This window comes from Macaca thibetana, chromosome 16 (genome assembly GCF_024542745.1).
Source record: "Macaca thibetana thibetana isolate TM-01 chromosome 16, ASM2454274v1, whole genome shotgun sequence".
Taxonomy (NCBI): Eukaryota; Metazoa; Chordata; class Mammalia; order Primates; family Cercopithecidae; genus Macaca; species Macaca thibetana.
This window is the reverse complement of record NC_065593.1, coordinates 34,483,955-34,509,518: the sequence shown is the minus strand read 5'-3', so window position 1 is coordinate 34,509,518 and position 25,564 is coordinate 34,483,955. Positions and strand designations below refer to the sequence as shown.

Below are 25,564 nucleotides of genomic sequence, written 5' to 3'. Positions count from 1 at the left end.
ACTCTGTCTCAAATAAAATAAAATAAAATAAAATAACATATGATATGATACGTGATATCCTTGTCTAACTGCTTCCATACTTTATGAAGAAATGCTTATTTATATAAGTAACAATTCTTGAACTCCAATGGATCCAAGGTATTTTAGGAACATGAGTGAAACAGATTCCTTTTGAGTTGTTCACATTGGATCATCGGTAGAAAAGCAATGGAACCGAACTCCTAAGTCTCCTGTGGCCCAATTTTATCATATTCCCAGTGTTTGGAGATCAAAGCAAATTAATTTAAAACCATTCTAAAAAATTAAACACATGCAACCCATGAAAAAGTTTAGTCTATTTTTTCATAACTGATCAGACAAGTCAGCTGTTGCAAAGGTAGCCTTTGTATAATAGGGATTTTGTGGGTTTTTTAGGGGGATTCATGTTAACACATTTGATAAACTTTTATCTTAATGCGCCTTTCTGGAATACCAGTCTGACCTCAATCTGAACAAAGCCTTAGTTGATGATGTTTGCAGGAGGTAGCTTGGTCATTTTCTCAGCCTGTATGTTTATTATTGAATGTTAATCAGATTCATCATTAAAGATTTCATCTGCCACACAAATGCATAATTGGCTATGTCTGAGTGGCTACCTTTTGTCTTGAGCAGATTGCTAAAACTGCATTAAGCATCATTAGACCAAAATGATGACCTTATTAATTTGCCCTTTACTTGTTTTCCAACAGATTGGGCCTTATTATTATGCAAACACACTGTAAAAAACAGTCTTAGAAAAAGCTCATGAATTTCTCTTAATTCATAACAGGCTTTTATGCCTGAAGTAAGCGTGAAATGATTGCCAATCAGGTTTATTAAGCTGTTTTTTGGGTGTCTATTATAGAGCACCATTCAGAAGCTGTGACTTAAAACTAGTACAAAAGTGAGAAAATTATAAATTAAGAATTGCTCTTCTACCTTAATTTATTTTATCATCCACTCTTGTTAATAAAATGGTGCAGAGGAAATAAAGACTAAATACACTATTTAAACTTGCATGTTAGTTTTAAAAAAAAATGAATCAATGACATAAACAGAAAATAATCGTGAAAGTATAATTTTTAAGCAATATATATATTACATCCACATTTTTACTACAACATATTTTTTCTTAAACTCACATTTGTTGAACTTCTCGGTATGTGACTCACAGAATGTTATTTGTAAAATATCCATCTACGTTTAAATATTCCAAAAGAATGATATGTAATAACATCTTTCATGTTCTACTATTATTGTTATGATTAGGTGAACTTGATGGAAACGAAATGCATGAAATTGGCTGTCAGCTGCAATCTGACAATTTCAGCATAATTGGTTTAAGCAGGATGTGCTTCATACTGATCTCCAGAATGTCTTTGGTAATCTGTCTGCTCTTGGACCTGAGACTTGGCCACAAATGAAGTTATTGCAGCCTTAGAATGAAATCCTCACCCATTAAGGGTTCAGGTGGACTTAGCTTTGTAATCTAAGGTTGAAAAGTTTTGAGTAGATATATTTAGATGGTTACCTTTCATATTTCCTGACCAGTGAGTTTTAGAGAAGGATATTTATGATTTTACATTTTATTAGGAACTGGAGCCTCTCAAATTCATACATTACACATTAATTTAGGGATAAGTTATTGTTAAGCATTTTATAAATGCTTATAATAGATTGTAAAAACTATTTCTATAGTATCTATTTAAGTGGGAAAATATTTGCCCTTTAATGGAAATATTTATGGTATCTGAACCAAATTTTTATACAGCACTATAAAACAGACTGGCTGTTTAGGTGAGTGATATAGGTGAGTGATAGTCTAAGTGGACTTAGTTACTATAGGGCCAAAATAATTCTTATGAGTTGACAAATGGCACAATATAAATTTAATGAAATATCATTCATTTATAAAAGACAGCAAATATTAGTCAATATAGCTTAAGTAAAACACTGTTTTAATAAAGATGATCAGTTGGTCAGTTTTGTTTCGATGTTAGATTTTTTTGCAGAAGTTGTTCCTTGATCCTAAAACACTTCTTTCCATCATTTTGACTATCTTGCCTTTCCTATTTAGGACTCATCTCCATTGTGAAGCCTTCCCTTAACCTTGTGGCCACAGGAATCCCTCACTTTTCTGATAATGCTTCCTGTCTCTTGTACACATTTAACCACTGAATCATAAATAGCTTTTGACGTCTGACTAGTGTAGATCTTCTATTCCCCTTGAGACGTGTTCTTCACAAACAGCAACTCTAACCAGGAAGCAAGGAGGGAAGGGAGGGAGGAAGGGAGGAAGGGAGGGAGGGAGGAGGAAGGGAGGGGAAAGAAAGGAAAGGAAAGGAAAAGAAAGAGAAAAGAAAGAGAAAAGGAAGAAAGGAAAGAAAAGAGAGAGAGACCGGGAAAAAAAGATGCTCAGTAAATGTTTGTCAAAGTGAACAATATTTTTCTTCAACATCTCTAAGTTAGTTACACTTCTAGTCATTCCTCTCATTCCTGGTCTTACTACTTTTTTCTGCTTTTTAAAATAATTTGTCTAATTATAAATACATATCAGGTGTAGATGGGAATGTGTATATACTATGTATACAGTGTATTCATACAATTTGAATTGGTCCTTACAATAGTGTAATTTTGTCAAAAGGCAAAGACTCCTTATATAACATTTAGCAGACCATTGGTAGGTGTTAAGAGAGTCCGATTTTTTTTTCTTTTTTTGGTGCAGACAGGATATCAGCCCATCATGTTATTTTCATCATTGGTGTAGTGATTATTTTTTACCTCATCATCTAAATCTTCTTAGAACTCAGTGGATCTTAACTCCTGGCCTGTATGTACTTGTACGGCTGAGTTAATACTCCGTTTGGGCATTAGAAAGAATACTGGATTAGGAATTTTAAAACCTGAGTACTAGTCTTAGCTTTACCTCTGTAATTCCCTTAAAATCCAAATAAGAACAGCATGTGAAAGATTAATTCCTTTACCCAAGATTTCTGTGGATCTGGATGGTGGGATTGGTATGTTTTCTTCTCTACCAAGAAGTTCAAGCTTATGCTTTTGTTGATTTTATTCAGATACAAATTATTTCTTCTTTCTCCATATGCTGTCCCTGTCTCACACTGTGCTAACCCAGATATGGAATTGAATAAATATTCTTTTTTAAAAAAAGAGAAGGAGAAAGAGAGAGAAAAAGGAAAAGGAAGGAAGAAGGAGAAGAAAAAGAATGAATAAAAAGATAGAAACTTACTTGAATTCATGTCTGTAAATACATAAACTACAAGGTTGACTGCACATTTGGAAAGAGGGAGATTTAAATGGGAAGAATTACACATCACAGTGTATATTACCTACTCCTATTCTTTTTTTTTTTTTTTTTTGAGGCGGAGTCTTCACTCTGTCGCCCAGGCTGGAGTGCAGTGGCACCATCTCGGCTCACTGCAAGCTCCGCCTCCCGGGTTCACGCCATTCTCCTGCCTCAGCCTCCCGAGTAGCTGGGACTACAGGCGCCCGCCACCGTGCCTGGCTAATTTTTTGTATTTTAGTAGAGACGGGTTTTCACCGTGTTAGCCAGGATGGTCTCGATCTCCTGACCTCGTGATCCGCCCGCCTCGGCCTCCCAAAGTGCAGGGATTACAGGCGTGAGCCACCGCGCCCGGCCCTCCTATTCTTTTTTTTTTTTTTTTTTTTTTGAGACAGGGTCTCGCTCTGTTACCCAGGCTGGAGTGCAGTGGCATGATCTCAGTTCACTATAGCCTCAACCTCCAAGTCTCAAGCGATTCTCCCACCTTAGTGTGCTGAGTAGCTGGGACCACAGGAATGTGCTACCACGTCCAGCTTATCTTTTATTTTTGTGCAGAGATGAAATTTTGCCATGTTACATAGGCTGGTCTCAAACTCCTGGGCTCAAGGGATCCTCCCGCCTTGGCCTCTCAAAGTGCTGGGATTACAGGCATGAGCCACTACACCTAGCCAAATACTCCTCCCATTCTTTAAAGGTACTTCGGTGACCCCAAAGATTGCTAACCATCCTTTTCCTTCCTCACTCTGTTCTATTTTTAATTCTACACTATGCTAATGCCCCAATTCCCACTCATTTCAAATGTGGAGCAGTTTACCTAGCTCTTATTTCCTGTCTCCAGGTGTCCATGTTCTCAGAATCTCACTTTTTATACCCCCGGGCCACATCAAAGTGTTTTTCTAAGCAAAATATGTTTCTGTTACCTCCCTAATAGAAAATAAATTCTTCTGATAACAGTAAAGACAATGATTTTGCTACAACAGGATGAATTTAGGCAAACTGCTGATACTCTCTAAACCTTAATTTTGTCATCTGTAATTGGAGGTGTTCTCTCTGCTCTTCCTGTGGCTCAAAGTAATATCTATCTATCTATCTATCTATCTATCTATCTATCTATCTATCTATCTACCTACACACACACAGACACACACATAAAGTGTTATGTGAACTGTAAAGTTTGATGCACATTTAAGAGCAATCATGTGGGAGAAAGTATGGTGTAAGTAACACTGAATTTCAATTGGAAAGGATATATGCTTACTCTATACATTATTGAATTTATTCCTGACAATAGTGAATAATCATTACCAAAGTTATTACAAAATTAAGACATGTGAAGAAACTGAGACACAGAAATGCCAAGTAATTTGCCACTGTCAAATAGTTATTGAGTAGGAGAGCTAGGATTCAAATCCAAGTCTAATTGCTTACAAAGCCTGTGGACCTGTTTGTTTGTTTTTCATTACGTCTTACTGATGAATTTCAGTTACTACATGTACACTCTTTGAAATGGTCTATATTTTTGTTTTGCCTTTTAGGAAGCTCAAAGCTTTTCCAGATTTAGAGAAGGATGTCTCTCACTATATAGGTAACATCAACAGAAACTTAAAGGATTGGAAATCATTGATATAGCAAATGCTTACAATCATGAATGATATACATCGTACATTCCAAACATCAATGGTATATTTTAATCAACATTCTAAATTCTAACAAGGTTTTTTAATATTAAATCAATTCTGATGATATGTTACCAATTTGTTTGAGATTTGTAGGTAAGCAGGTGAGCATTAAATTTTATAAACATAAATGTATGTGCAATTTTTCTTTGGTTATATTCTGACTTAAGAAATTTACAAGAGTGTGCATACATTTTTTATTAGCTAATTGATACATAGTTGTATTTTGTGCTACTGGTGGGCTTCAGCCATCATAAATTCATTTATAAATAAATTTTCTGTAAACTGTATGAAAATAAAGATGATAAATTTTGCCATATAATAATATTTTTTAATTGTTTTTTTTTTTTTTTTTTTTAATTTTTGGAGGTGGGGTCTTGCTCTGCTGCCCAGGCTGGAGTGCAGTGGCATGATCATAGCTCACTGCAGCCTCAAACTCCTGGGCTCACGTGGTCCTCTTGCCTCAGCCTCCCAAGTTAGCTAGGACTACAGACATGCACCACCGTGCCTGGCTATACCTACTTTAGTTAAGGTACGATGCAATTTTTAAGGAAAAAACTCATTTAGTTTTGAAAATTTGTCACGTGAGATTTGAAGGTTGCATGCATACTGCAAGAATGCCCTAAAAGTTTTTTCTGCATACTGTCATTTTGTAAATGAATGTGTCTCTGCCTTCCTGAATTGAAACTTTAAGGTTGTATAGTCCTAAGCAGGAAATCAGAAGACAGCAAGAACAGCTTGAACAGTAAAAATAGGAATTAAAGATTGGATGTTGCATATTGTAATAGAGTCATTAAAGTAGGATTGTATTTTATGCTGATTGTGCTGCCACTGACCCTTCTTTTAGGAGTCACCAAACATAAATCACTTCTTTGTTACTGGCATGTTATTTGACTTTATAGGAGTGAATTCAAAACATCAATCAAAAAAGAGAAAAGATTATTGTACAATATTGTACAACTTTTATAAATGATATAATTTAGTTGTTTGATTTCTCTGTGATCAGTTTTTCAAATATCAGTGGCATTAAATAAGCTTTTAGAAATTTTTAAGTTGCAGATAGATTTGTCCCAAGAATGTTAGTTATAGAGTATATCAGATAAATGAATAGCTTTAACAATAATTTGATTTACTAAATAAAACTCAATGTGTAAACATATAATAATATATTAAGAAAATTATAAAGTTATATGAAACTTGCTGACTTTTTAAAACTTTAAAATACTTTAATGACTTTTAAGTTCCTCCTTTAAGGTGGGCTGAGCATTTTCTAAGTAGTTGTATATGAGCACATCATCATTTTATCTCCTTTAAAGGAGAGTGTATTAGTTTGTTCTTGCATTGCTATAAAGAAATACCTGAGGCTGAGTAATTTATAAAGAAAAGAGGTCTAATTGGCTCACAGTTCTGTAGGCTGTACAGGAAGCACGATGCTGGCATCTGCTTGGCTTCTAGAAAGGCCTCAGGAAACTGACGATCATGGTAAAAGGCGAAGGGGGAGCTGGCGCACATCACATGAACAAGAGCGAGAGGTGCAGGGAGATGCCACACGCTTTTAAACAACCACATCTCATGAGAACTCACTTACAGACTTAAGGACAGTACCAAGCGGACAGCACTAAACCACTCATGAGAAATCCACCCCCATGATCCAATCATCTCCCACCAGGCCCCACCTCCAACATTGGGGATCACAAACGAACATGAGATTTGGATGGGAACACAGATCCAAACCGTATCTGTGGATTTAGAGCTTTTATTCTTTTTTCAAACCTGTATCTTTAAAAAATGTTTTTCTGTGGGTACATAGTAGATGTATATATATATATGTATGTATGTGTGTGTGTGTGTGTGTGTATGGACGGATGGATGGATGGATGGATGGATGGATAGATAGATAGATAGATAGATAGATAGATAGATAGATAGATAGATAGACAGACAGACAGATAGATAGATAAATGTTTTTGAGATGGAGTCTCACTCTTGTCGCCCAGGCTGGAGTGGAATAACATGATCTTGGCTCACTGTAACCTCTGCCTCCCGGGTTCAAGCGATTCTCCTGCCTCAGCCTCCTGAGTAGCTGGGATTACAGGTGCGCACCACTACTCCTAGCTAATTTTTGTATTTTTAGTAGAGATGGGGTTTCACCGTGTCGGCCAGGCTGATCACGAACTCCTGACCTCAGGTGATCCACCCGTCTCAGCCTCCCAAAGTACTGGGATTACAGGTGTGAGCCACCGCACCCAGCCATTAGATGCATGTATTTACAGGGTACATGAGATATTCTGCTACAGGCATACACTGCATAATAACCACATCAGGGTAAATGGGGTATCCGTCACCTTAAGCATTTATCCTTTGTGTTACAAACAATCTAATTACACTCATTTTAAATGTAAAATAAATTATTGTTGACTGCAGTCACCCTGTTTTAACGATCAAATACTACACTTTATTCATTCTATCTAATTATATTTTTGTACCCATTAGACCATCCTAACTCCCCTCTGCCCTCCCCTCCAACCCCCTCTACCCTTCCCAGCCTCTGGTAATCATCTACTCTCTATCTCTATGACTTCAATTGTTTAATTTTTTTTTTTAGCTCTCATAAATAGAACATGAGACGTTTGTCTTTCTCTGTTTGACTTATTTTCACCTAACATAAAGACCTCCAGTTCCATCCATGTTGTCGCAAATGACAAGATCTCATCCTTTTTTATAACTGAATAGTACTCCATTGTGTATATGTACCACATTTTCTTGATCCATTAGTCTGTTGTTGGACACTTAGGTTGCTTCCAAATCTTGGCTCCAGTGAATAGTGCTGCAATAAACATGGCACTGCAGATGTCTCTTTGGTATATTAATTACCTTTCTTTTGGGTATGTATTTAGCAGTAGGGTTGCTGGATCATATGGCAGTTCTATTTTTAGTTTGTTGAGGAACCTCCAAACTGTTCCTTATAGTGGTTGTACTAATTTACATTCCCACCAACAGTGTATGAGTGTTCCCTTTTCTCCACATCCTTACCAGGATTTGTTACTGCCTGTCTTTTGGATATGTCATTTTAACTGGGGTAAGATGATACCTCATTGTAGTTTTGATTTGTATTTATCTGATGATCAGTGATGTTGAGCCCCTTTTCATATACCTGTTTGCCATTTGTATGTCTTCTTTTAAAAAATGTCTATTCAGGTCTTTTGCCTATTTTTAAATTCAATTATTAGATATTTTTCCTATTGAGTTGTTTGAGCTGCTTATATATTCTGGTTTCTAATCCCATGTCAGATGGGTAGTCTGCAAATATTTTCTCCATTCTGCGGGTTGTCTCTTCACTTTGCTGACTGTTTTCTTTGCTGTGCAGAAAGTTTTTAACTCGGCATGATCCCATTAGTCCATTTTTGCTTTGGTTGCCTGTGCTTGTGCAATATTACTCAGGAAATCTTTGCCCAGTCCAATGTCCTACAGAGTTTCCCCAATGTTTTATTGTAGTAGTTTCATAGTTTGAGGTCATAGATTAAAGCCTTTGATGCCTTTTGATTTGATTTTTCTATATGGCAAGAGATAAAAGTCTAGTTTCATTCTTAAGCATATGGATATCCAGTTTTCCCAGCATCACTTATTGAAGAAACTATCCTTTCCCCAGTATATATTCTTAGCACTTTTGTCAAATATGAGTTCACTGTAGGTGTACGGATTTATTTCTGGGTTCTCTGTTCTGTTCCATTGGTCTATGTGTCCATTTTTATGTCAGTACCATGCTGTTTTGGTTACTATAGTTCTGTAGTATAATTTGAAGTCAAGTAATGTGATTCCTCCAGTTTGTTCATTTTGCTCAGGATAGCTTGGGCTATCCTGGATATTTTGTGGTTCCAAATAAATTTTAGGATTGTTTTTTCTGTTTCTGTGAAGAATGTCATTGGTATTTTTATAAAGATTGCACTGAATCTGTAGATTGCTTTGGGTAATACAAACATTTTAACAATATTGATTCTTCCAATCCATGAACCTGGAATATCTTTCCTTTTTTTTTTTTTTTTGAGTCGGAGTCTCGCTCTGTCGCCCAGCTGGAGTGCAGTAGCGCGATCTCGGCTCACTGCAAGCTCCGCCTCCCGGGTTCCCGCCATTCTCCTGGCTCAGCCTCCTGAGTAGCTGGGACTACAGGTGCCCACAACCGCACCTGGCTTATCTTTCCATTTTTTATGTGCCCTCCTCAATTTCTTTCATCAATGTTTTACAGTTTTCATTGTAAAGATTTTTCACATTTTTGGTTAAGTTTATTCCTAGGTATTTGATTTTATTTGTAGCTATTATAAATGGTATTACTTTCCTGATTTCTTTTTTAGATTGTTTATTGTTGGCATACAGATTTTTACATTGATTTTGTATCCTGAAACTGTACTACATTTATTAGTTCTAATAGCTTTTTTGTGGAGTCTTTATGCTTTTCCAAATATAAGATCATATCATCATCTGCAAACAGGGATTTCCTTCCTTCCTTCTTTCCTTCTTCCCTTCTTCCCTTCCCTTCCCTTCCCTTTCTTTCTCCCCCCCCCCACTTTTTTTTTTGAGACGGAGTCTCGCTCTGTCGCCCAGGCTGGAGTGCAGTGGCCGGATCTCAGCTCACTGCAAGCTCCGCCTCCTGGGTTCACGCCATTCTCCTGCCTCAGCCTCCCAAGTAGCTGGGACTACAGGTGCCCGCCACCTCGCCCGGCTAGTTTTTTGTATTTTTTAGTAGAGACGGGGTTTCACCATGTTAGCCAGGATGGTCTCGATCTCCTGACCTCGTGATCCACCCATCTCGGCCTCCCAAAGTGCTGGGATTGCAGGCTTGAGCCACCGTGCCCAGCCTCTTTCCCCTTTTTCTCTCTCTTGTCTGATTTCTCTGGCTAGGATTTCCAGTACTATGTTGAACAACAGTGGTAAACCTGGGTATCCTTGTCTTGTTTCAGATCTTAGAGAAAAGGCTTTCAGTTTTTCCCCATTCAGTATGATACTAGTTGTAGATCAGCCATATATGGCTTTTATTGTGTTGAAGTATCTTCCTTCTATACCCAGTTTTTTGAGGGTTTCTATTATGAAGGGATGTTGAATTTTGTCAAGTGCTTTTTCACCATCAATTGAAATGACCATATGATTTTTGTCCTTCATTCTGTTAATATGATGTATCACACTGACTGATTTGCGTCTGTTGAACTATCTGTGCATCTTTTGAATGAATTCCCCTTGATCATGGCTAATGATCTTTTTAGTCTGTTTTTGAATTTGGTTTGCCAATATTTTGTTGAGGAGTTTTGCATCAATGTTCATCCGGGATATTGGCCTATAGTTCTCTTTTTTTAAATTTGCCTTTGTCTGGTTTTGGTATCAGAGTAATACTGGCCTCATAGAATAAGTTTGAAAGTATTCTCTCTTCCTCTGTTTTTTGGAATAGTTTCAGTAGGATTGATATTAGTTCTTCTTTAAATGTTTGGTAAAATTCAGCAGTGAAGCCATTGGGCCCTGAGCTTTTCTTTGCTGGGAGACTTTTTAATACAGCTTTGATCTCATTACTTGTTTTTCAGTTTGTTTGTTTTTGAGACAGAGTCTCACCCTGTCACTCAGGCTGGAGTGCAGTGGCGTGATCTCAGCTCACTTCAAACTCCACCTCCTGGATTCAAGCAATTCTTGTGCCTCAGCCTCCCAAGTAGCTGGGACTACAGGCATGTGCTACCACACCAGGCTGATTTTGGTATTTTTAGTAGAAGTGGGGTTTCACCATGTTGGCCAGGCTGGTCTCAGACTCAAGTGATCCACCCGCTTGGCCTCTCAAAGTGCTGGGAATACAGGTGTGAGTCACCGTACCTGGCCTGATCTCATTACTTGTTATGGGTCGGTTCAGGTTTTGGATTTCTTTATGGTTGAATCTTAGTAGGCTGTACGTGTCTAGGAATTTATCCGTTTCTTCTGAGTTTTCCAATTTATTAGCATATAGTTTCTCATAGTAGTCTCTAATGACCCTTTGAATTTCTGCAGTATCAGTTGTAATGTTTCCTTTTTCGTCTCTTGATTTATTTATTTGGATCTTCTCTCTTTTTTTCTTAGGCTAAAGGTCTTTCTATTTTGCTTATCTTTTTAGAAAAACAAATTTTTGTTTCATTGGTCTTTTGTATTTTTTTCATGTAGATTTTATTTATGCTCTGATTTTTATTATTTTATTTCTTCTACTAATTTTGGCTTGTTCGTTCTTGCTTTTCTGGTTCTTTAAGACGCATTGTTATGCTGTTTATTTGAAGTTTTTATACTTCTTTGATATAGGAGCTTATTGCTATAAACTTTCCTCTTATTACTACTTTTGTTGTATCCCATAGGTTTTGGTATGTTGTGTTTTCATTTCCATTTGTGCAACTTGCTAATTTTTAAATTAATTAATTCAACAAATAGTTTTTAAGTATACATTCTATAGCAAGGGCTGTACTGGGTCCTGGAAATACAAGGGAGAACAAAGCCAGATACTAAAGATCATAGTCCAATGAAAGGAGCAGACAAATTTTTAAATTATGCAAATGGTTAATTAAATAAGTAATAAATGTAATCAAGGAAATGAAATATCTGTACATTGAAAACTATTAAACATTGATGAAAGAAACTGAAGAAGCCACAAATAAATGAAAAGAAATCTTATGTTCATGGATTGGAAGAATTAATATTGTTAAAACATTCATACTAGCCAAAGAATCTACAGATTCAATGCAATCCCTATTAAAAATTCAATGACTTTTTTCACAGGACTAGAAAAAAACAATACTAAACTTTGGGACCACAGAAGACCCATAATGGCCAAAGCAATTTTGAAAAAGGAGAACAAACTGAAGACATCACATCCCCTGATTTTTAAACTATATTACAAAGCTATAGTAATTCAAACATTATGAAATGGCATTAAAAACACATCTACTAATGGAACAGAAAAGAGAGCAAAAAAAAAAAATCAATGCATTTATGGTTAACAGACTTTGGGCAAAGATGCCAGTAATACAAAATGAGGAAAAGACAGTCCCTTCAATAATTGATGCTGGAAAAGTTGTATTTCGACGTGTGGAAAAACAAAATTAGAATAATGAACGTTTGTGACAGTCAAGACAACCCTGGGCTTAAGGCGCCATCTAGTGCTGAAAATGAGGCAGCAATCTAGGAGTAAAGGGATTCAACAAACTGTAAAGAACTTCTTAGGAAACATAACCTAGAAAGACCAAAACAAGAGATCCAGTGAAGATTGGTATAAGTAACTAATCCTCAAAGCATAGTAACTAATCCTATGAAGCCATAGATGTACATCCACAAGAAACAACAGCAAACAGAACTGTGACCTCCCCAAGTGAACAAAGCAAGGAGCCAGTGATCAACCCTATCATAATGGCAGTGTGTGAGCTCCCAAGTCAAGCATTAAAAATAGCAGTTTTAAAGAAACTCAGAAAACTGCAGGGTAACATGAAAAAGCAATTCAGAAATTTATCAGAAAAATATAACAGAGATTGAACTAATAAAAACAATCAAATGGAGATCCTGGAACTGATAAATACATTTGCTGAGTTGAAAAAATACAATAGAGGCTCTCAACAGCAGAATGAATTGAGCCAAAAAAAAGTGTCAGTAAGCTTAAAGATAGACTATTTGAAAATACACAGTCAGAGGAGAAAAAAGAAAAAAGAGTAAAAAAGAATGATGAATACCTACAGGATATACAGAATAACCTCAAAAGAGCAAATCTAGGAGTTGTTGGTGTTCAAGAGGGAGTTAAGAAAAAGCAAGGTGTAGAAAGCATATTCAAAGTAATAATAATAACAGAAAACTTTCCAAACCTAGATAAGGATACAAATATCCAGGTACAAGAAGTTCAGCGATCACCAAACAGATTCAATCCAAATAAGACTATCCCAAGGCATATAACAATCAAACTCTCAAAGATCAAGGACAAAGAGAAGATCCTAAAAGCAGCAAGAGAAAAGAAGCAAATAACACACAAAGGAGCTCTGATTCATCTAGCAACAGATTTCTCAGTGGAAACCATACAAGTCAGGAAGGAGTGGATGACATATTCAATGTGCTAAAGAAAAAAACCCATCAACTGAGAGCACTGTACCCCACAAAGCTTTCCTTCAAACATAAAGATGAAAGTCTTTCCTAGATAAGCAAAAGCTGAGGGAATTTATCACCACTAGACCTATCTTACAAGAAGTGCTCAAAGGAGTTTTCAATATAACAGAAAGTGATGCTAATATGCAAAAAGAAAACATTTAAAGGTATAAAATTCACTGGTAAAAGTCAGTATATAGACAAATTTGGGATACTCTAATATTGTTAGAGTTGAAAGAGCTGAAAAAAAGATATGCTATGCAAATGGAAACCATAAAAGAGCAGAAGTAGCTAAGCAGAAGTAGCTATACTTATATTAGTTAAAATAGATTTCAAGTCAAAGACAGTAAAATAAACAGGGTATATATAATGGTAAAAGGATCAGTTCAGCAAGAGGATTCAGTAAAATATATGTACCCAACACAGGAGCACCCAAATATATAAAACAAACATTAATAGATCCAAAGGGAGAAATAAAACTATAATACACTAATAGTAGGGGACTTCAACACCTCACTCTCAGGAACGAACAGATCATCCATACAGAATATCAAAAAAGAAACACTGGAGTTTCTACATTCTAGACTAAATAGACCTAACTGACATTTATAGAACATTTAATCTAACTGCTACAGAATACACATTCTTCTCATCAGCACATGGAATATTCTCTAGAATAGGCCATCTATGAGGCCACAAAACAAGTCTTAACAAATTCAAAAGAATTAAAATCATATCAAGTATTTTTTCTGACCCCAGTGGAATAAAACTAGAACTCAGTAACAAGAGGAACTGTGGAAAATATACAAACACATGGAAATTAACCAACATGATTTCATGAAGAAATTAAGAAGGAAATTTAAAAATTTCTTGAAACAAATGCAAATGGAAATGCAACATATCAAAATCTATGGGATACAACAAATGCAGTACTAAGAGGAAAGTTTACAGCAACAAACACCTGCATCAAAAGGGTAGAAAGCTTTCAAATAAACAGCTGAATGATGCACCTCAAGAAACAAGAAAAGCAAGAACAAACCAAACACAAAATTAGTAGAAGGAAGAAAATATTAAAAATCAGAGTAGAAATAAAATTGAGACTAAAAAATATTACAAAAACTCAACAAAACAAGAAGCTGTTTTTTTGAAAAAGATAAACAAAATAGACAAAGCCTTTGCTAAATAGAAAAAAGAGAAAATACAAATAAATAAAATCAGAAACAAGAAAGACATAAAAATTGATGCCACGGAAATACAAAGAATCATTAGAGACAATCATGAATGACTATGCCAACAAATTGAAAAACTCAGAAGAAATGGATAAATTACTGGACACCTACAAACAACCAAGATTGAACTATGAAGAAATAGAAAACCTAAATAGACCAATAATGAGTAACAAGATCAAAGCAGTAAGAACAATTTTCCCATCAGAGAAAAGCCTGGGCCCAGATAGCTTCACTGCTGAATTCTACCTAACATTTAAAGAAGAACCAATACTAATTCTGCTCCAGCTATTCCAAAACATTAAAGAGGAGGGAGTACTTCCAAACTCATTCTATGAAGCCAGTGTTACACTGATACCAAAACTAGATAGGTAAGAGCAAAACAAAAAAGAAATCTGCAGGCCAATATCCCTGATAAAAATAGATGCAAAAATCCTCAACAAAATAACAGAATACAACAACAATTTAAAAAGATCATCCACCATGATCAAGTGAGGTTCATCCCAGGATTGCAAGGATGGTTCAACATATGTCAATCAATAAATGCGATACATCACATTAAGAGGATAAAGAACAAAAACCATATGATCATTAAAATAGATGCTGAAAAAACAAGCAGCAAAATTCAACATCCCTTTATGATTAAAAAAAAAAAAAAAACTCTCAACAAACTGGATTTAGAAGGATTATACCTCAAAACAATAAAGGCCACACATGACAAAGCCACAGCTAACATTGTGCTAAATGAAGAAAAATGGAAAGTCCTTTAAGATATGGAACAAGACAAGAAAGCCCACTTTCACCACTTTTATTCAACACAGTGCTGGAAGTCCTAGCCTGAGAAATTAGCAAGAGAAAGAAGAGCCGGGTGCAGTGGCTCACGCCTGTAATCCTAGCACTTTGGGAGGCCGAGGCGGGCAGATCACGACGTCAGGAGATGGAGACCATCCTGGCTAACATGGTGAAACCCCATCTCTACTAAAAATACAAAAAATAAGCTGGGCGTGGTGGCGGGTGTCTGTAGTCCCAGCTACTCAGTAGGCTGAGGCAGGAGAATGGCCTGAACCCGGGAGGCGGAGCTTGCAGTGAGCCGAGATCATACCACTGCACTCCAGCCTGGGCTACAGAGTGAGACTCTGTCTCAAAAAAAAAAAAAAAAAAAAAAAAAAAGAAGTAAAGAACATTCAGTTGGAAAGGAAGAAGTCAAATTTCTTGTTTGCAGATTACATAATAGTACATTTGGAAAACCCTAAAGACTCCATACAAAAAAAAGTTTAGATTTGATAAATGAATTCAATAAAGTTACTGGATAGGAAATCAACATATAAAAATTAGTAGCATTTATGTATGCCAACAAAGAACAATATGAAAAAGAAGTCAACAAAACAATCCCATTTACAATAACTACAAAAAAAAAATCTATTATTTAACTAAAGAAATAAAAAATCTCCATAAGGAAAACTGTAAAACATTGATGAGGCCATGCATGGTGGCTCATGCCTATAATCCCAGCACTTTGGGAGGCCAAGGATTGCTTACAGCCAAGAGTTCAAGACCAGCCTGATCAACATGGTTAGATACTGTCTCTACAAATAATAATAATAACAACAAAAATAAATTAACCAAGCATGGTGGTTCATGCCTGTAGTCCCAGCAACTTGGGAGGCTTAAGAAGGAGGATCACTTGAGCCCAGGTGTTTGAGGCTGCAGTGACCTATGATCATGCCACTACATTCCAGCTTGGGTGACAGAACAGGATCCCATCTTAAAAACAAACAAATAAAAAACACTGTTGAAAGAAACTGAACAGGACACAAAAAATGGAAAGATACCCCATGCTCATGAGTTGGAAGAATCAATATTGGTAAAATGTCAATATTCCCCAAACTAATCTACAGATTCAATGTAATCTCTATCAAAATACCAACAGCATTCTTCACAGAAAGAAAAAAGAACCCTAAAATATGTATGAAACCATAAAAGACTTCAAGTAGCCAAAGCAATCTTGAGCAAAAAGAATAAAGCTGGAGGCATCACACTAACAAACTTTAAAATATACTACAAAGCCATAGTAACCAAAACAGCTTGGTACAAGTGTAAAATAAACACATGAGTCAACGGAACAGAGTAGAGAACCCAGAAATAAAATTGTGCATTTATGGCCAATCCATTTTCAATTGAGGCACTAAGAGCAGACATTGGGAAAAGGTATCTCTTCAATAAATGGTGCTGGAAAAACTGGATAATCATATGCAGAAAAATTAAACTAGATCGCTGTCTCTCAGCACATACAAAGTCAAATCAAAATGCACCAAAGACTTAAATCTAAGACCTGAAACTATGAAACTAGTAGAAGAAAAACATGGAGGAAAAGCTTCAGGACATTGGTCTGGCAAAGATTTTTTTGTTTAGGACAGCAAAAACACATGCAACAAAAGCAAAAATAGACAAACGTCATTACATCAAGCTAAAAACTTCTGCACAGCCAAGGAAACAATCAGCAAAGTGAAGAGATGACCTGCATAATGGAGAAAATATTTGCAAACTATCCAGTTGACAAGGGACAATATATAAGGAACTCAACAGCAAGAACAAAACAAAATTGGAAAAAACTCTAAAACTCCCAAATAATCCAATTAAAAAATGGGGAAAAGATCTGGGTAGACATTTTTCAAAAGAAGGCATACAAATGGCCTATAGGTATAGAAAAAAATGCTCAACAGCACTGATCATCAGGAAAATGTGAATCAAAGCCACATTGAGATATTGTCTCACTCCAGTTAAAAAGACTTTTATCAGAAAGATTAAAAATAACAAATGCTGGTGAGCATCAAGAGAAAGCTGAACACTTGTACAATGTTGGTGGGAATGTAAATTAGTATAGCCATGCAAGACAGTATGGAGGTTCCTCAAAAACTAAAACTAGAAATACTATATGATCCAGCAATCCCACTGCTGGGTATACATGCAAAAGAAAGAGAATTAGTATGTTGAAGAGATATCTGCACTCCCATTTTTATTTCAACACTATTCACAATAGCCAAGATATATAATCAACTTAAGTGTCTATCAATGGATGAATGGATAAAGAAAATGTGATGCAAATATACAATGGAATATTATTTGGCCATAAAAATGAAATCCTGTCATCTGTAGTAACACAGATGGAACTGGAGGTCATTATATTAAGTGAAATAAACCAGGTACAGAAACACAAATAGTCCATGCTCTCACTCATATGTGGGAGCTAAAATGGCGGATCTCATGGAGGTAGAGAGATGACTGGTGGTTACCAGAAACTGGAAAATGTTGGAGGAGGTGGGATGTAAAGAGAGGGTGGTCAGTGTGTACAATAAACAGCTAGAAGCAATAAGATCTAGTGTTTGGTAGCACAGTAGGTTGACTATAGTTCACAATAATTTGTTTTATAGTTCCAAATAGCTGGAGGAGAGGAACTGGAATGTTCCCAACATAAAGAAGCGGTGATTGTTTGCGGTGATAGATATCCCAATAGCTCTGATTTGATCTTTACAATTATATGCATGAATCACAATACCACATGTATTACTAAAATACATACAACTATTATGTAGCTATTAAAAATTGTAAAAAAATAAGTAGGAGGTAGAAAAATATACCATGTTTTGCTTGAGATAAGAAAAACCCATTTTTTAAAATCTTACCCTCATCACAATACAGAAAATTTCTGTGATCAAAATATGTGGGGATTTCTCCCCACAGCAAACAATTCTTCAGCAGACATTAACTGGGTGCCCCACAATTCAATTTACTTCTGACACCATCTACCTGCAGTTAGAGTCAGACCCAACAGGCTCATGGTTCAGTTCCACAAGCCTGCTCCTCACTTCAAATAGCAATTGCAAGTAGTCGGTTGTCATCTATACTTCTGACTGACTAGCTATAAGCTGCAGTTCCCAAAACTCCCTCCTCAGATCTGATTAATTTGCTAAAATGGCTCACAGACCTCAGAAAAACACATTTACCAGTTTATTTTATTACTAAGAGATATGATAAAGGATACAGATGAACAGCCAGATGAAGAGATATATAGGGAAAATTCTAGAAGGGTTCCTAGTGCAGGAGCTTCTGTCCCCATGGAGTTGGGGTGCCCCACCCCTCCTGGTGCATGGATGTGTTCACAACTGGGAAGCCCCTTGAACCCTGTAGTTCAGGGATTTTTATGGTGGCTTCATCATGTAGACATGACTGATTATTAACTCAATCTCCAGCCTTTCTCCTATCCTAGGGAATGGGGGCTGAAAGTTCCAAGCTTCTAATCATGGCTTGGTCTTTTAGGCATCTGCCCCCATCCAGCAGCCCACCAAGAGTCGCCTCATTAGAACAAAAGATGCTCCTGTCATCTGGGCAATGACAAGAGTTCTAGGAACTCTGTGTCAGGAACTAGGGACAAATATGAAAATATGTATTTTCTTATTATAAATCACAATATAAAACTTGCTAATAATAACCAAACAAACCTGAAATGTTATATTAATTCTAAATGACGTAGATATCAGAGCAAAGGATATTACCATTGATAAATATGGTATTTTCATAATAATAGAGGGATCAATTCATCAAGAAGACGTAATAATGCTAAATGTTTCTACTCCTAGTAACAAAGGTTTCAAAATACATAAAGCAGAAACTGAAAGAACTTCAAGCAGAAATGGACAAGTTCACAATTATATTTGAAAATTTCAATACCTCATTTTCATTGATTTCTAGAACAACTGGACAAAAAAACAAGCAAGATTTTAGAAGACTTGACTAATACTATCAGCCAACTTGACCTAGTTTAATTTATTTTAAAAACTCTAAGCTTTAGACAAAGGCGCACAACAATTAATTGGAAAAGAACAGTATTTTCAACAAGTGGTGCCATGACAACTGAGTTTCTGAATTTTGGTTGGACCCCTACTTCATACTGTGTGGAAAACATAATTCAAAATGGTTTGTACACCTAAATATAAAAGATTAAATTATAAAACTCTTAGAATAAAGTTATGGAGTTAATTTTCATAGCTTTGGATTAGGCAACAACTTCGTAAGTACAACACCAAAAGCATAAGCAACATGAGAAAAGTAAGTTGGTCTACATCACAATGAAAAACTTTGGTGCTGGCCGGGCACGGTGACTCACGCCTGTAATTCCAGCACTTTGGGAGGCCAAGGCAGGTGGATCACATGAGGTCAGGAGTTTGAGACCAGCCTGGTCAACATGGTGAAACCCCGTCTCTACTAAAAATACAAAAATTAGCTGGGTGTGGGTGGGCGCCTATAATCTCAGCTATGTGGGAAGCTGAGGCAGGAGAATTACTTGAACAGGCCGGGTGCAGTGGCTCATGCCTGTAATCCCAGCACTTTGGGAGGCCGAGGTGGGTAGATCACAAGGTCAGGAGGTCAAGATCAGCCTGGACAAGATGGTGAAACCCCATCTCTACTAAAAATACAAAAATTAGCTGGGCGTGGTGGTGGGCGCCTGTAATCCCAGCTACTCAGGAGGTTGAGGCAGAGAATTGCTTAAACCCGGGAGGTGGAGGCTGCAGTGAGCTGAAATCGCACTACGGCACTGCAGCCTGGGCAACAAAGCGCGAATCCGTCTCGGAAAAACAAACAAACAAAAAACAAAAAAGAAAAAAGAAAAGAAAAAGAAATAAAAACACAACCCACTTTTGTGCTACAAATGGCTGGGCACAGTGGCTCACAACTGTAATCTCAGCACTTTAAGAGGCCAAGGCAGGCGGATCACTTGAGGTCAGGAGTTTGAGACCAGCCTGTCCAACATGATGAAATCTTGTCTCTACTAAAAATATAAAACTTAGCCAGGCGTGGTGGCACATGCCTATAATCCCAGCTACTTGGGAGGTCGAGGCAGAAGAATCACTTGAGCTTGGGAAGCAGAGGCTGCAGTGAGCCAAGATCACACCGCTACACTCCAGCCTGGGTGACAGAGTGAGACTCCATCTCAAAAACAAAAAACAAATCCAAACTTTTGTGCTGCATACGGTATTATCATGAAATTTTAAAAGGCAACCCACAGAATACAATCAAATATTTGCTAATATCTATCTATTAAGAAATTCATATTCTGAATGTATAAAGAATTCTTACAATGTAATAATAAAAAAACAACAACCCAATTTTAAATGGGTTACATGATCCAAATGGACAGTTCTCCAGAGGAAATGTAAAAGTAGCCAATAAGCACATGGGAAGATACTAACATTACTATTTATTAGGGAAATGCAAAACCACAATGAGATAACACTTCACACCCACTGGGATGGCTGTAACTAAAAAGACAAGCAAGTGTTGGTGAGGACGCAGAGTGATTGGAAACCTCCTACATTGTTGGTGGGAATGTAAACGGTGCAGCTGCTGTGGACACAGTTTGGCAGTTCTCAAAAAAGTTAAACACAGAGTCCCTATATGACTCAGCAATTCTATTCCTAGGTCAATACTCAGAAGACATAAAAACATGTCCACACAAAAACTTGTACATAAATGTTTGTAGCAATATTATGCATAATAGCAAAAATGGAAACAACTTAAATCTCCATCAACTAAAGAATATATAAATAAAATGTATATCAAAGTAATGGAATATTACTCAGCAATAAAAGGAAATAAAGTATTAATACGTGCTACAACACAGATGTTCCTTAAAAACATTATGCTAAGTGAAAAAGCCAGTTACAAAAGACCACACATTGTATTTCATTTATATGAAATGTCCGAAATAGGCAAATCCATAAAAACAAAAAGTAGTGATTGCCCAGGGCTGGGAGGATGAGAAGGAAATGGGAAGTGGTGGCAAGTGGCTATGGGGTTTCTTTGGGGTGATGAAAATATTCTGAAATTAGATAGTGGTGACAGTTGCACCACCTTATGAATATACTAAAAACCACCAGATTGTACACTTTCAATGGGTAAATTTTGTTTTTGCATAATATGTGAATTATATGTCAATTTTTAAACTGCAGAAACAGAAGTTAAAATAGTGGTTGCTTAGGACTGGGATAGCCAAGGGAATTGGATGATAATGGGTATGGGATGTTGTTTAGACGGGAATGAAAATATTCTAAAAATTAAATTGTGATGGTTACACAACTCTGTGAATATAAACATTAGACTCTAAATGTGTGATTTCTATTGTTTATGACTATACCTTAATAAAGGTATTTTAAAAAAACACTCACCAAGCAACAGCAGGATACACTTTTTTTTTTCTTTTTCAATTTCACATGGAATATTCACCACAGTCTAGACCATATTCTGGGCCATAAACAAATCTCAATAAATTTAAGATTTCAAATAATAAGTTTGTGCTTTGACTATAATGGAATTCTATTAGAAATTATTTTAAAAGATACTTTTATAATTCCCAGATGAAACACCTTACTGAAAATGTATTCTAAAAAATAATGGCTGAAGAATTTCCAAATTTAGCAAAAGACATACACATTCATATTCAAGAAACAGTAACCCTCAAGCAGGATAAACCAAAGATGCATGAAGACATCATGGTAAAACTTCTGAAAACTAAAGAAAAAAAAAAAAGAATGAAATGTGTAAGAAATTATGCTTACTCCATAAGAAAAGCAATTCAAGTGAGAACAGATTTCTCATCAGAAATTACAGAGGCTAGAAGAAAGCGGAACAATATTTTTCAAGTACTGAAAGAAAATAACTGTTGATTCAGAATTCTATATCCAGGACAATATTATTCAGAAAAGAAGGATAGCAGAAAAAATATAGCAATGTGCTATCAGACAAAGTAGACTTTAGAGTAAATGAAATTACCAGGAAAAAAGAGGGAAATTACACAATAATAAAAGGGTCAGCCCACCAAGAAGACAGAGCAATTCTAAATGTGTATGCACAAAGCTATAGAAGGGCAAAATATGTGAAGACAAAACTGATAGAACTAAAAGGAAAAACAGACTCACAGTTATTGGTGATTTCAACATTACACTCAGCAGTTGACAGAATACCTAGACAGAAAATCAGCAAGGATATAGAAAAGCTAAAAAAAACATGAACCAGCAGGATAAGCATTTGCGGCAGAGAATGCATTTTCTTTTTCTTTTTTTTTTTTTTTTCATGAGATGATACTCTATGGTAAACTTTATGTACTTAGGAATTAATACCAACTCATTATTAGCAAAAAATAAACATCTTTACATCGAGTAGTTTTTCCTTTAATAAAAAAAGGTGCAATGTGTATAATGGACAAGGGATAATCAAAATTTGCCAAATGAGACTAGTCAGACAATCCCAACAATTCACAATCATTATTCACTGGTCCATTAATCACAGGACAATACATACAAATGAAACTTACCTGGCCAGGCGCAGTGGCTCATGCCTGTAATCCCAGCACTTTGGGAGGCCGAGGCGGGCAAATCATGAGGTCAGGAGTTCAAGACCAGCCTAGCCAACATGGCAAAACCCTGTCTCTACCAAAAACACAAAGAATCAGCTGGACGTAGTGGCGGGTGCCTGCAGTCCCAGCCACTTGGGAGGCCGAGGCAGGAGAACCGCCTAAACCCAGGAGGTGGAGGCCGCAGTGAGCCGAGACTGCACCACTGCACTCCAGCCCGGGCAACAGAGCGAGACTCCATCTCAAAAAAAAAAATAATGAAATAAAAATATTACCTACATATTAGAAAAACATCAAAATTCAACCATAAATCCAGCACATTATCAAATGAATAGACAAAAATTCTACCAACAAACTTAAGAAAATATCATTATCTATGAAATTCAAGTACTACTGCTTAAAGAGCATTTACAGAACTCTCACCTCAAGGTTTCCCTGCAAAACAAGGTGAAATGCATACTCAAGACTCTTTAAGAATGAGCCACTGATAAAAACAATATACTTGTAACTTGTGTAACATTTCATACATTTTTTTCAAGCACTGCAGGATAATTAATTTGCATCAGGCTTTCCAAATTAGAAAAGTTTCACTGATACAACTTCTTTCCAGTGGGAGTTTTCGTGACTTTTCAAGTAAATGTTAAAACTGAAAATATCCTTGCAGTTTCTAAACCATTAGAGTTTTAATCCTGTGTACGTTCTCGTATTTACAAGGTCCAGCCAGCTACAGTGTGCATTTTCATATGTACTTGAGTGGGTACGAGAGAAATGAAACATTCCACATTCTGGACATTCATAGGGTTTTTCTCAGGAATGAGCTGATGTCTTCAAATGGAACTAACACAACTGAAGGCCTTAACCACAAATTTAAATTCAAAAGGCTTTTCTCTACTCTGAGTCCTCCCAAATCTTCAAAAACAGGAAAATCTGAAGGCTTGACCACCTTTCCTGCATTCTTAAGGTTTCTCTGCAGTGTGAGCTCTTTCATGTTTATGAGGGAATGGGAAAGAGTAAATGTTTTACCACATTTCTCACATTCAAGGGGCTTTATTTATTTATTTATTTTTTTGAGATGGAGTCTCACTCTGTCGCCAGGCTGGAGTGCAATGGCACAATCTCGGCCCACTGCAACCTCCACCTCCTGGGTTCAAGCGACCCTCCCGCCCCAGCCTCCCGAGCAGCCAGGATCACAAGCATGTGCCACCACACCCAGCTAATTTCTGTATTTTTAGCAGAGACAAGGCTTCACCATGTTGGCCAGGTTGGTCTCAATCTCCTGACCTCGTGATCCGCATGCACAGGGCTTCCCCCCAACCCCCCGTGGCTTTTTATGTCCTTGAAAAAGAACTAAGACAACTGAAATGTGCCACCATGCCCAGCTAATTATTTTCTTTTTTTTTTTTGAGACGGAGTCTCGCTCTGTCACCCAGGCTGGAGTGCAGTGGTGCGATCTCAGCTCACTGCAAGCTCCGCCTCCTGGGTTCACACCATTCCCCTACCTCAGCCTCCTGAGCAGCTGGCGTGAGCCACCGCGCCTGGCATTATTTTATTTTTTGTAGAGACAGGGTTTCACCATGTTGCCCAGGTTGTTTCACATTGTTTTAATCCAGGCTGGCTATGAACTCCTGGGCTCAAGCAATACACACACCTTGGCCTCCCAAAGTGCTGGGACCACAGGCTGAGTCACTACACCCAGCCTCTATATCATGACTTCTTTCATGGCGAGTAAGGTGACTGGAATGAGTGTAGGCTTTACCGCATCTCTTACATTCATAGGGTTTTTCTCCAGTATGAATTCTTTCGTGGAGTTGAAGGGAACTGAGGCGACTGAAGGTGTGGTCACATTGTTTACATTCATAGGGTTTCTCTCCAGTATGAGTACTTGTATGGTTACAAAGGGAACTCAAACGACTCAAGGCTTTGCCACATTGTTTACATTCATAGGGTCTCTCTCCAGTATGAATGCTTCCATGACAACGAAGGGAAGTGGAACAGCTGAAGGCTTTATCACATTTGGTACATTTATAGGGTCTTTCTCCAGTGTGAGTCCTTTCATGCATCTTAAAAGAACAAGAAAATCTGAATGTTTTCCCACATTTCTTACATTCGTAGGGTTTCTCTCCAGTGTGAGTTTGTTCGTGTATTAGACAAGAACCAGAAACAGTGAACGCTTTACCACATTGTTTACATTTATAGGGTTTTTCTCCTGTGTGAGTTCTCTGATGTCTTTCAACTGAATTGAGAAAAAGCTTTCCCACATATTGTACATTTATAAGCTGGATTTCCACTGTGCATTATCATGTGTCTTCTAACACCTGGAACAGAAATGAAGAATTTCCCACACTGTTCACATTTATATTGCTTCTCTCCATATGGTTTGTATCCTGAGTGAGCTAGGATGTGCCTATTAAGGAGGGAATGACGTACAAAGACTTTTCCACAAATACTGCATTCCCATTGTTTTAATCCAGTAGAAATGTCCTCGTTCAGATCAAGATTTAGAATTTGGCTGACAACTTGTCCATACTGACTACCTTCTTTGCTTTCACACAGTCTCTGTACCATATGATTTCTACAGAAGCCAGGTTCCTGCAGGTTTCCTGCATCACTTCTCCGTAGAGATTCTTCTGAGAAGAATCTAGCAAAGCCCATTCCTCCTGGGTAAAGTTCACAGCCACATCCTCAAAAGCCACGGAGTCTGTTCCTCGGCTTCCCGGGTGTCCTGGCGTCAGCTAGGGATGTCCCAATACCCACAGGTCACAGGGTGGCAGAGGCTGCTGCAGAGCCACCTGGGCCTCCCAGAGCCAAGAAGTAGCAG

The 25,564-nt window shown here is 37.1% G+C and overlaps 1 protein-coding gene across 2 annotated transcripts in view; it reads right to left on the bottom strand.

Annotated features, from left to right (window-relative positions):
• PTRH2 (peptidyl-tRNA hydrolase 2) overlaps positions 1 to 25,564 on the bottom strand; it is a 1,137,200-nt gene that overhangs the window by 900,777 nt on the left and 210,859 nt on the right. Inside the window, exon 1 of one of the 2 annotated variants that reach the window (XM_050764781.1) lies at positions 24,053 to 24,062. The exons of the other annotated variant lie outside the window; for it this stretch is intronic. The gene's annotated coding sequence lies outside the window, so the exon portion shown is untranslated. Of the gene's footprint in view, positions 1 to 24,052; positions 24,063 to 25,564 lie in introns of those variants that run through there. 2 annotated transcript variants of the gene reach the window in all.